This window comes from Macaca nemestrina, chromosome 1, assembly GCF_043159975.1.
Source record: "Macaca nemestrina isolate mMacNem1 chromosome 1, mMacNem.hap1, whole genome shotgun sequence".
Lineage (NCBI taxonomy): Eukaryota > Metazoa > Chordata > Mammalia > Primates > Cercopithecidae > Macaca > Macaca nemestrina.
Window position 1 is genome coordinate 116,426,899 of NC_092125.1, and position 13,399 is coordinate 116,440,297.

The following is a 13,399-nucleotide window of genomic DNA, read 5'->3' on the forward strand; positions in this document are numbered from 1 at the left end:
TTGGCTCCGCTTCCCCAAACCCAGGGTGGCTAGAACCTCAGCACCAGGAAAAAAATGAAGACCAGATGCCTCAGGACCTTTGTCCATGTCCCTTTACTCTGCTTGTGGCACCTTCTCCAGCTTCTCTCGCATGAAACAAGACAAATAAGGACAATGTGATGAGTTCTTCACAAAGCCAAATTCATACCAATTCAAGAACACTTCATTTTTGCCTGTTATTATGTCCATTTTATTTCTTTTTCTTTTTTTTTTTTTTTTGGTATAAAAATGTCCTTTCTTCTATAAAAGTATAATAGTGGATGATATTCTCAATAAACATTATTTCACAAATGTAAAAGTTGATAACCTTTTCCTGGTCCTGACAACCCCTATCCCCAATTCCACAGACAATTTGCTGCTCTGTGAAATCCCACAGTCTGAGAAGCACTGGTTTAGATACTTTGAGTTTATCTTCAAGGCTTACCTCTCACAGGTGTGTAAAGCTAGCATGTTGGGAAGCCGACCCAGGAGGTCACTTGAGCCCAGGAGTTTTGAGGTTACAGTGAGCTATGATCGCACTACTGCACTCTAACCTGAGTGACAGAGTGAGACACTGCCTCTCAGATTAAAAAAAAAAAAACAAAACTTACCTCTTATGACATCCTTTCTGAAGCCCTCTCTAACCCCAGAGCTCCAGAGGACCCTGTATCACTTCCACCTTAATACTCACTTTCTGTTTGCTCGTTAGCATTTCTCGGCTGTCTCCCCTCCTAGACATCTCTGGAAGACAAAACTGTACCTTACTTCTTCATGTCTCCTCTCCTTAGCATGGTGCCTGCCACACAGTAGCTGCTCAATCTTTGTTGAATGAATAAATATACTAATTCCCAGAAAAATTAAGTTAATGGATAGAGTATCTTCAGCTTTTAGTTTTCTCTCTCTACATTTTTATTAAATTGTTGGCACCTGTTATTCCTTGTCCACTGGCCAGTGCTAGCAGATGACAGAAAGAATTAGTAAGTAACAAAAGAATATTAATGGACCCAGACATCGCCGACAGTGCTTAGTTTGACAGCTTTTTTCTATGGACAGGTGTTTGGGCTTATGGTTGTGGTTTTATATTATGTGATAGTATCTGTAAGTTTAAATAAATTTAACTTTTTTTTTTCCCCCAAGACAGTCTTACTCTGTCACCCCGGCTGGAGTGCAGTGGCACAATCTCAGCTCACTGCAACCTCTGCCTCCTAGGTTCAAGCAATTCTCCTGCCTGAGCCTCCCAAGTGACTGGGATTATAGGTACGTGCCATCACGCCCAGCTAATTTTTGTATTCTTAGTAGAGACAGGGTTTCACCATGTTGTCCAGGCTGGTCTCAAACTCTTGACCTCACAATCTGCTAGCCTCAGCCTCCCAGACTGCTGAGATTACAGGCGTGAGCCACCGCGCCTGGCCCAAATTTAACATTTTTAAGCAACTTAAGCATAAAGTAGCTAAATATGTAATTTTGTGCTAATTCATAGGCAGTATTTTGAACTTAAATATATCAATATTTCATGGTGTTCTGCAAAGGGTACCATCACTGATTGGAGGAGTCCCACTGTATGAAAATGTTGAAGGTCTGGGTGCGGTGGCTCAGGCCTGTAATCTCAGCACTTTGGGAGGCCAAGGTGGGAGGATTGCTGGAGCCCAGGAGTTCAAGACCAGCCTGGGTAATATGACAAGACCTTGTCTTGACAAAAAAAATAAATTAAAAGAAAATTAGCCAAAAGAAAATTAGCCAAATGTGGTGGAATGCATCTGTAATCCCTGATACTCAGGAGGCTGAGGTGGGAGGATCGCCTGACCTGAGATTGAGGCTGCAGTGTGCTATGATTTGCACCACTGCACTCCAGCATGGGCGACAGAGCAAGACTGTGTCTCCAAAAAAAAAAAAAAAGTGTTGGACACTAGAGAAATAGTACTGTCCTGGTGCAAATTTGAACTCTGGGGGAAGATTTTAATTGGAATGAGGGCTCTCTGAAGCTCCAGGGAGCCTAAATGAAGTGGGTGGGACACAGAGAAAAGGGCTGAAAAGGCTTGCCTGAGGCCAAGGCAGATTCTCTGTCTTGATGCTGCCTCTCATTGCTTGGGTCTGAGAATGTAATTCTCTCTTGTTTATTCTTGCCGAGGCTTTAGATGTGTTCATGTTAAACATCTGCGTATACTGAGGGTGTGGCAAATGACTAAAAGAATTAGTTATTATTGGATAAAAAAGAAATGCCTTCAGTCCCCCTGCTAAAGATAACTCTTCCCAGATTCAGCTCTGACCATGTTACTTTCCTATTAAAAAAAAAAAAAAAAAAAAAAGTCTCTAGGGGCTGCCATTTCCAACCTAAGCAAACCCACATTTCTTGGCCTACCATTTAAGGCTTCTCAAATCCTGACTCAATGTAACTTTCCAACATTATTTTCATTACCCCCCTCCACACTCTATAAGTCAGCCAAACCAATCTTACCACGGAGTTTTCCAGACCAGTCCACTTTCTTGCCTGTGTGTTTATTATTACTGCTGTTCCCTCCTTCTTTTCTTTCTTTTCTTTTTTTTTTGGAGACAGAGTCTCCGTCACCTAGGCTGGAGCTCAGTGGCACGATCTCAGCTCACTGCAACCTCCACCTCCCAGATTCAAGTGATTCTCGTGCCTCAGCCTCCTTAGTAGCTGGGATTACAGGTGCGCACCACCACACCTGGCTAATTTTTGTGTTTTTAGTAGAGACGGGGTTTCAACATGTTGGCCAAGCTGATCTTGAACTCCTGGCCTCAAGTGATTCACCCGCCTCAGCCTCCCAAAATGCTGGGATTACAGGCATGAGCCACCGTGCCAGGCCTACTGTTCCCTATTTTCTAGTCCTTACTTCCTTGATTGACACTACCCCAGCTTCTCCAAATGGATGTTTCACCATCTTCGTTGACTTCCTATATCTCTTTCAAGGCACTAAACATATTCTGCTTTCTAGAATAGTAATTTTGATATTCTTATTATCCCAGTTTACAATGCACACACATATATATTTGTCATAAGATATTCATGGTGAGGAAGTTTTATACTTCTGTGTCTAATACTGTGCCAAGTACATTGTTCTCATTGTATCTATATTGCACTGAATTGAATTTGTGTTCTCAATGGTCCCAAGCTGAATTCTGTATCTATTTTACTAATGATCTATGTATCACAATTCTTCCCACTGTAAATCACAGACGAACCAACAGAAAAGGCATAGTCAACAAGGAAAATTATAACAATATTTCACATATTAAGAAGGCTGGGCTGGGCGCGGTGGCTCACGCCTGTAATCCCAGCACTTTAGGAGGCCGAGGCCAGCGGATCATGAGGTTGGGAGATTGAGACCATCCTGGCTAACACAGTGAAACTCCGTCTCTACTAAAAATACAAAAAATTAGCCGGGCGTGGTGGCGGGCGCCTGTAGTCCCAGCTACTCAAGAGGCTGAGCAGGAGAATGGCATGAACCCAGGAGGCGAAGCTTGCAGTGAGCCAAGATAGTGCCACTGCACTCCAGCCTGGGTGATAGAGCGAGACTCTGTCTCAAAAAAAAAAAAAAAGAAGTCTGGAGACAGGGAGGCTCCAGGATTGAATTCAGTGGTTCGGGGACTCATTACAGAACTGCCTTCTTCAGCCTGTGGGCCACCCTTCGTACTGGTAACATGTGACTGCTGCAGATCTAGTTTCAACACACAGAGCAAAGAAAAGAAACAGAAGAAATATTCCTTCCGTGATTCTCTTGTTATCAGAAAGGAAAATATTTTCTAAGAGACTACCAGCAGATGTCCTGTCACATATTGTTGGTCAGAATTGTAACACATGTTTGTACCTAAAAGAATTGCTGGCCAAGGAAATAAAGCTATCTTGATTGGCCCACACTAACCAAGATGAACAGCCTTGGTCAGGGAAAAGACTCAGATTCCCCCAAGCACATGACCACCACATATCTGAACAAAAGGGAAAGAAAGAAATGACTTTGTTTAGGCATGATAGTGCCAGCCAAGATCTCTCTACATTACAGGCTATATCAAGCCTGGGCCCATCAGAACAGGAGTCTTGAGCTCCTGGATGTAATGAGTAAGTTGGGAGCCCTTGCCTCCTACAAGAAGATAATAACAATGGATACTGTTCATTTCTAGATGAGAATTTCTTATCTTCTTTCTCCTCAACGTTCCAACAACCCCAACAACCCTCCCCCATCCTCAAGCTCAGCCAATGACCTTGCTGAGAAAACATAAGCAAAGAAGTTTTATGTTCTTCTACCTACGTGTGACCACCAACTTATGTCAGTGCCCACATATTCTGCCTTTCCTCTCACATTATATAAGATTCATCCTTGCTCCCAGTTAAAGCCAATGCCTTCAACGGGTCCCATTCCCACTCATCTATTCAAGGATATCATCCAGCAAATCTTTTTTTCTCTATTCTTCATCACTTGATTTTCCTCTCTCTACTAGATCTTTCATATCTATAAATAATATGCTCTCAATCTTAAAACCTGTCTCTTAACTGCAGATCCTTTTACCACTCTGGACCCATTTCCCCATTTTTCTTTATATGAGAGTTCCTTAAAAGGGTTATCTATAGCCTTGGTTTTAATTCTTCTCCTCTCATTCTTTAACTCCTCCTAAGCAGGCTTCCACACTTTGCACTCTAGTAAAATTGTTTCTCTTAATGTAACCAAAGATGTGACTTGACTAAATTCAATGATTAATTCTCAGTCCTCATCTTAGTTGATTAGGTAGCAGTATCCAACACAATTGCTTCCTCATTTCTCCCAGAGACACATTCTGTACTTGGTTTTCAGGACACCAAACATGCCTGGTTTTCCTTCTGTTGCACTGACTTTTGGGGATTCCTCTTCCTTTCTAAATGTTATGGTTCCCCAAGGCTCAGTCCTTAAACTTCTCTACCTTTACTCACTTCCTTGCTGTTTTTATCAGTTTCATGACTTTATCATCTATATGCTCATTAATTCCTGAATTGTGTTTTCAGCCTGGACATGTTCCCTGGATTCTAGACTCAGGCATCCAACAGCCTACTTGAAATCCTAATTTGAATGTGCACAAGGCATCTCAAATTTAACATGATTGTACCAGTTATATATTGCTACATAATTAAACTCTGAAGTTTAGTGGCAATTTAGGCTGAGCTCAGCTAGGTGGTTCTTCTGTTCTTGCCTTGGGTCATTCACGTGACTGAAGTCTTTTGGAGATTTACTGGATGGTTTAAGATGTCCTTGCTTACATGTCTGGATATTAGTTGAGCCTATTGACCAGGGCATTTTGGCTGTCCTCCATATGGTTCTTCAGTAGAATTCCTTTTAAGGCCAAGGCAGCATTCTAAGAGGGCAAGTCCCAGTATATAAGGCCCAGTACATGACTCACTGGGGACTATTAAGGTAATAATCTCTCACAATATCCAAAACATAATTCATAACATCTACCACCTGCTCCATCTCATCCACCCCCAAATTTGCTCCACTTACAATTTTCCTCATCTTAGCAAATAGCCACTCCATCCTTTCCATTGCTCAGGCCAAAAACCTCTGAGACATTTTTGAACTCCTCTCTTGTTTTCACAATTCCTTTCACAAATCCATCATCAAACTCTTACAGCTCTTCCTTAAAAATGATATCCTGAATCCAACCCCTTATCACCACCTCCTTCTCTACTACCTAGTCCAAGCCACCACCATCTTTCACCTGGCTTATTGCACTGACCTTTAACTGGTTTCCCTACTGACACTCTTTATCCCCCATAGCCTACTTGCAGCACAGCAGCCAGAGCAATCCTCTTAAAATGTGAATCAGATTCCATCATTCCTCTCCTTAAAACTCCCCAGAGTTTTCAATGGCTAACAAGTTCCTACATGATTGCACTCCCTGCTGCACCTCCCCTCCTTTGTGCATGCACCATTGCCTTTCCTGCCCCACTTCCTACTACTGTCCCTCCCCCACTGAGCTCCAGCCCACCAACCTCCTAGATATTTCTCAATCATACTGGGTGTACTCTTGACTCAGGACCTTGGAACTTGCAGTTCCCTCTGCCCAGAATGCTCTTCCCTTCAACATTTGCATGCTTGGCTCTTTCACCTCCTTTAGGTCTTTAACCAAAAAATTACATTTGCCGGGTGTCTGTGCTGCTCTGTTTAAAACTGCAACCCCTCTTCTCCTAGCACTCCTTTATGCCCTCTCTGGCTTTATTTTTCTCCTTTCACTTTTGATCATCTGATGTGCTATATATTTTATTTATTTACTTGTTTATTGTCTGTCTCCCCCTGCTAGAATGTTACCTCCATGAGGGCAAGATTTTCTTCTTGTCTCTTTTGTTCACTCAGCACCTGGAATAGAGCCTGGCATGTAGTAGGTGTATAATTCACTGAGCATTTACTATGTGCTATGTATTTCACCTAGTGTGTTATTCCTGCATTCCTCACACTAACCCCAATATCTACAATATGGGGGAAAAGCACTATGATATCTCCTTATATAAAGCAGGTGCTATTATCTTCATTTTGCCAATAAGGAAACCAAGGCTGGCTATGTCACCCAGGCTGGAGTGCAGTGGCACCATCATAGCTCACTGAAGCCTTGACTTCCTGGCCTCAAGCCATCCAAGTAGCCAGGAGACAGGCACATGCCACCACGCAGGACTAATTTTAAATTTTTGGGGAGATGAGTTCTCCCTATGTTGCCGAGGCTGGTCTTGAACTCTTGAGCTCAAGGGATTCTCTTGCCTCGGCCTCCCAAAGTGCTAGAATTACAGTCATGAGGCACCACACCCTGCCTGAACTCTAAACTAGTAAGCTGAACTATCATTTGCCTTTTTTGATGTTATCTTATGCCCCAGAGACAGGGCTGGCGGCTCTGTGGCCTTCTGATGGGCATCTTTGTGTGGTGTGACTTCTGACTGCCTTTCTGTGACTCCATTGCTTACCTGAGTCAACAGTTATGAAAGAAAAGGAGGAGATAGAGGAGGAAAAGGAAGGGGAAGAGATAGAGAAGAAAGAACTGGAAGAGAAAGACGGAAGAGGTGGTGGGGTGATGGGGTCAGGAACCATCAGCTGCCTCTCAGTCTATGGTACAGTACTGGACTGCACAGCCAGTACTCAGGGAAGGGGGACTCTGTGTGCCCCACTCCATGTCCCCAGCTCACAGCACTCCTTTCAAATCCCACTATTATGTCTGTCCTTTTATTCTCTCATGCTAAAGACTGGATTCCCAGGCAGAAAACAAGCTTTTTAATAAGCAGCAGTTGCTGAACTTTCGGAAGAAATCTAACTCCATCCCAGCTCCACTTCCAGGTGGCTTTGCTCCTTCCCTTCCCCCAAAGCTGGCCTCAGGCAAGATTAGGTCACACTCAGATCTGGGGTGGGGCTCAGAAAGGGCTGCAAACCCCCACCCCTACACAGGCTGAAATGGCTCTGTGGTGGGTGAGGATGAAAGGGAACCACTGAATGACATCTGGTGGCCAGAAGCAGGCTGGGGGAACCACTGCTGAGTCTCACAAGTCAGCCATTGTTGCAATGGAGGCTACTTTGGTTCTGTGGCTGAAGCATACACACACACATGTTTAAAGAAAAAAAAAATTGTTTTTAAACAGTCTAGGACCAAGACAGATGGCTGTGGCTGATAGTTTCTGGAGAAAAATAGCAATTCCTATGTTTGGGTTATCATATGATAGGTCACAAAGAAAAGGGGCTTTGTTCTATGATTGGTTTCTCTAGTCAATTAAATGTTTAATATCGGCCACGAGGTTCCTGCTGTTTAAGTAGAGATACTTCAGATAAATTTCACAGATGTGTGTGGATGCTTAATTTAAAGTTCTCTCTTTGTTCTTTCTTTCTCTCTTCTGTTCTTTCCTTCTTTCTACTCCCTTTATTTTCCTCTTTCTTCCCCTTATTCTCCTTTATTTTTTTTTCTCTCTCTCTCTTTTCTCTCTCTCTCCCTTGTTCTCTCTTCTCTCCTCTTTCTCTCTTCCTTCTTTCTTTTTCCTTTCTTTCCCTTCTGGTCCTCCCTTTATTCCTTCCTTTTCCCAATTTTTCTTCTCTGGTTCATCCTCTCTCCTCCTAGCTGTCTCATTTTTATGTTCCTCTGTACTTCTTCTATAAATAGCATATTATAAGTGAGGGGAAAAGGGAGAAGATGCGGGGGTCATGGACGATAGTAGAAATTACACATGACTATGAAAGATGAGTGTTAACATCCACATGTGATAATTTGTGCTGTGAACTTAAGGTACATCTGTGGGCTCCTAAATACAGTCAGCATCACCCAAGCTGGGAGGAAATGCTGCTTTGGGGTAAGTCCCACGGGATTTGTGGGTGGCACAAAAGAGGGTAATCAGTAACTAAGGCTCTTGGGTACAAGTAGCTACAAAACTTTTGAACTCTTACTTTTTGTGTGAACCATCCATCTAAAGCAGCTAGGGAGAGAGGCACATGCCATCGCCAGCATCACCCAAATGAAAGCTCATGAAATACCCCCAACGCTGGTTGCTACAGCTTTCCTCTAGGGGCTGGAGGTCTGCTCTGTGAGCTTGAGTGTATAGTCTGGTGTATTTGTTCATTTAACGACTCCTTTATCCATTCCATAAAGATTTAGTTGAGACTAGGTGCAATGGCTTATGCTTATCATCCCAACTCTTTGGGAGGCCAAGGTGAGAGGATTGCTTGAGTCCAGGAGTTCAAGACCAGCCCTAACAACATAGTGAGACCCTATCTCTACAAAAATATTTAAAAATTAACTGGGTTTTGTGGTGCATGCCTGTAGTCTCAGCTACTTGGGGGGCTGAGGTGGGAGGATCATTTGAGCCCAGGAGGTTGAGGCAGCAGTGAGCCGAGATCACACCCCATGTCCAATCCAATCCACTTTACTCTACTCCTGGGTAACAGAGCGAGACCCTGTCTCCCAAAAAAAAAAAAAAAAACAAAAAAAAAAAAAAAAAAAAACTTTAGTGGAGTGCCTGCTATGTGCCAGGCATAGTATAGGGAGCAGAAGACATAGTCATATCAGGCAGCCTCTGACCTCAAGAAACTCAGTAGGTAAAACATACATTAAAAAAATAATCTAAGTAAAAAATAACCTAAGTGGAAAAGTGCTACCTTAGAGGAAGGTCTATACTAAACACAGAGCTTTCACAGATGATTAACTCAATTCTGGACGGACAGGAGGAGGGATACTTCTCAGAGAAACTCCTGCTTTGGTTGTTCCTACAAGAAGGGTGGGAGTTTGCCAAGTTGATGGGCAGCAAAAGGAGGAAGGGCATACTGGTAAACTACCTAGCACATGCAAAGGCATGTCCAGGAAGCCATAGATAACTGGTAAGAGCAGGATATAGTAGGATCAAAAGCATAGGGAAAATGGAGAAAGATCAAGGGGGGTTGGAAGGCCCTTTAACCCATTCTAAGGAGTTTGAACCTTCTTTAAGCAATTGGCAGCCCCAGAAGTGTCACCTCTATATTTTAGAAAGATGCATACTTTAGAATGACAGATGGGCAGGGACTGAGATCATTACCTGGGAGATAGGTGGGAGACTATGATAATAGTCTAGAGAGAGGTGATGAAGGCTTGATCTAGGGCAAAAGCCATGAAAATAGAAAGAAACAGACAGCTTCCAAAGAAGTTAAGGAGGTAGAATTGCTAGTCCCTGGTCGCTAATTGACTATGGAAGTGAGAAGTCTAAAATTAATCCAAAGGCTCTGGCTTATGTGATTGAGTGAAAAGTGGTATCATCAACTAAGATAGGAAATTGAGGAAAAAAATAGTTTAGAGGGGCAAATAATGAGCTGAGTTTGGGGCACGTTCAGTAGAAGGTCTGGTGACATTGAGGTGGAACATTTCAAAAGGCAGTTGGCTGGATAGGTGTAAAACACAGAAAAAACGACTGGGCTGAAAATGCCAATTAAAGAGCTGTCTACTGAGAGAGAGAAGGAAAAACCATGTGGGTTGGGGGAGAATGGGGTCATACAGAAAGCACATGGAGGTGAAGAGCTATGCCGAGCTTTTTCTCACACCCCATGTCTAGTTCCATTCACTGTATATTCTGAATTCATTTCCCACCACCTCCATCATCACCACTTTACACTAAGCCTCTATCATCTCTCACCTGGACCATTCAATAACCTATTAATTGGTTTCCTTCCTTCTATTTTTGCTTCCTTACAGTCTATTTTCTATACAAAAGCCAAACTGACTTTTATACAATTAAGTAAATTAAGTTACACCACTTCACGGCTCCAAGGCATCAAATGGCCTCCTTTGACACAGAGACTAAAACCTAAAATCCCTTAAGACTCAACATGATCTGACCTTCACCTTCACCTTCCTCTTTGACCTCACCTACCACCTCTTACTCTTGTTCCCTCTGCTCCTGCCAGAGAATTTCTATCTTTTTAGCATGCCAAGCTTATTCCTGCCCCAGGGCCTTTGTACTTGCTATCCTCTTGGCCTGGAATGTTCTTGCCCCAGATCTTAATACGATTTTGAGTTTCTGTGCAAATTTTCAAGTCTGAATTTTATTTCTTTGAAGAGGCAGCCTCTGACCTCAAGAAACAAGCAAGTCTAATTGTTTTATTGGCTGTGCTGGATGATTTCAGTATCTCAGGGTTTTGTGGGCCTTCCTGGTTATACCTGACTACATGCTGGAAATTCCATTTTGGAATAATTTGAAGCTTAGAGTGATAGGGTTTTCCTCTTGACTCTGCCAGGTACCTGGCACTCCTCCTTGTCTGGAACCACTTTAACCCAAGTTCTAGGCTCAAGATCTCTTGTACTATCCAGGTGACTTGAAGTCAGGTTACAAGTCTGAGTAAGAGCTGGTTTATTTCTGCTTCACATTTACCCAGAAGATACAGCTGCTAAGGGGCCCCAGCTTTAAGCACAGAGTCCCCATCTTCTTCCTAGGCTTTGAGGTTTGTTCCCCTTGCCTTATGAGGTCAAAAGACAGCTTTTGCAGATATTTATTCCAATCCATAGATGTCCTCATGGCAACGGTGGCTTTCAGTGATGGTCCTCCTCTTCTCCTACTTTTTGCCTGGCAATTCCTCACCACTGATAACTATTTTTTCACATTATTTAAATTTTGTCCAGTTTTTTTAGTTGATCTCAGTGGGAACATTGGTACAAATGTCCTGGTCTGATATTAAAAGCAGAAGTCGGCTGGGTGCAGTGGCTCATGCCTGTAATCCCAGCGCTTTGGGAGGCTGAGGTGGGTGGATCACAAGGTCAGGTGTTCGAGACCAGCCTGGCCAACATAGTAAAACCCTGTCTCTACTAAAAATACAAAAAATTGCTGGGCGTGGTGGTGGACACCTGTAATCCCAGCTACTGGGGAGGCTGAGGCAGGAGAATCACTTGAACCTGGGAGGCAGAGGTTGCAGTGAGCCGAGATCGCGCCACTGCACTCCAACCTGGGCGACAGTGTGAGACTCTGTCCCCACCCCCCCCCAAAAAAAGGCAAGAGTCCTTCTTCTCTCAGATCTTCCATGATTCTTTCTTTCATTCAGATCTCTGTGTAAGTATTATTTCTTCAGAGATGCCATTCTGATCACCCCATCACAAACAGCCACCTCCAAAATTAGCCAGGTGTGGTGGTGTGAGCCTGTAGTCCCAGTTACTTGGGAAGCTAAGGCAGGAGGATCACTTGAGCCCAGGAGTTCCAGGCTGCAGTGAACTATGATTGCACCACTGCATTCCAGCCTGGGTGGCAAAGTAAGACCCTACCTTTAAAAAAACAAAAACAAAAAACACCCCGGCCACCTCCATTCCTATGATCTCTGTTTCATTTTGCTTCATAGCATTTATCACATCTGCAACTGATTGCATATTTGTTTGCCTACTTGTTTATTGTCTTTCCAACTAGAACTTATTCATTCAACAAATATTTGTTGATCACATCCTATGTGCTAGGCATTATTCTAGGCATTGGACCTACACTAGAGAACCAGACAGACCAGATTCCAGCCCACAGGCAGCTTACATACCCAGGGGAAGATGGACCACAAACGGAGAAACTAATGAAGAATGTAAACTCATGAGGATAGGAAACTTACCTGCTTTCTTTACCATCCCTGGGCATAGAACAGTGCTTTATGTTAACTGAATTTATTTTTTTAAAGTTTTTGTCCTGATGTTATTTTTCAGTATTATTGAATCCCTGGTATTTCGACTGTACTATTGGTATACTGCTTTTCCTCTCTGAAATATGTGGCATTTCAAGCACGTTAAGGGTTAAACACACTTGCATGTCAGCCTGGAAATATAATCACCATTTATTATATTACTGTTATGGGAAAATATGTTCTGAGTTCCAAATAATTAACTTCCAAGTGAACTTTTGGAAACTGACAGCCAAATTCATATATATTTGGGTGAGATTTGCCAATGTCTTTGCACTCTTTTACAGGGAGAGGCAACGTGCCAGCCAGATCAGGCCAGACAGGCCTGGCGACTACTAGGGTAACAGATGTCTCAGAAAAAACACCCCATCTAGAAGGCTCCATTCTGCTACAATCTCATGGTTGTTTGGATTCTTAGAATCTCAGATCTATGGTGACACACTTTTCCCTGTGCAAGGACAGACGCTCTGTGATCAAACTAACATCTTTCCTTTGGAGAGGCCAAGCCAAATTCTTACGAGTCCTCCACCTGGACCACAGCATGGTTCAAAGTGGCAGCCAGCCCAGGCAGACAGCCCAGCTGCCCTGGGACGTTGAGAGAGAGAGATTGGGGGTCAGCCAATCTAATTCAGAAAAGCTACTCCAACGCGACAAGCGTCATGGCTTTCAGCCTGCCCACAGGTTTGGGTTCTTTAAATTCTTTAGCAAAGGGAGGGAGCCCATACAGGGAAGAGCACTGGCCAAGAGCCAGAGCTAGATGTAAGGAGACATAGATCCAAGGCTATTGGATTAAGAAAAAAATCAGGATTTGGTGAGATTTTGGAAAAGACGAATGGAGAGTCATTAAATGCTCAAGCTTTGGGACTGGCAAAGATCGGGAGCCTGTTGACCACGGTGAGGACTAAGTTCAGAATGGAATATTGGTAGAAGAGATGAGCTCCTCTGATTCTTTTTATCTGGGGTCAAGTTATGTAGTTGAGGGAATTCTCAATCCCAATAAAAAATGAACTTGGACAGAGGGGATGGGATCATGAATCTGAAAATCTGTCACAAAATGTTGACCTGAAAGACTCCTTTTAAAAGTCTTCTTAGACTAGTCTCAGAAATATGTTCAGAAATAAGATCTTCTAAGTGGGGCCTGGGAATCTGCACTTTAAGTGCTTTGGGAGTAACTCATGCACAGCCAGTTTGGGACTTTCTCACTAGTGTAATCAACCTTTTTTTTTTTTTTTTTTTTTGAGACAGAGTTTCGCTCTTGTCAC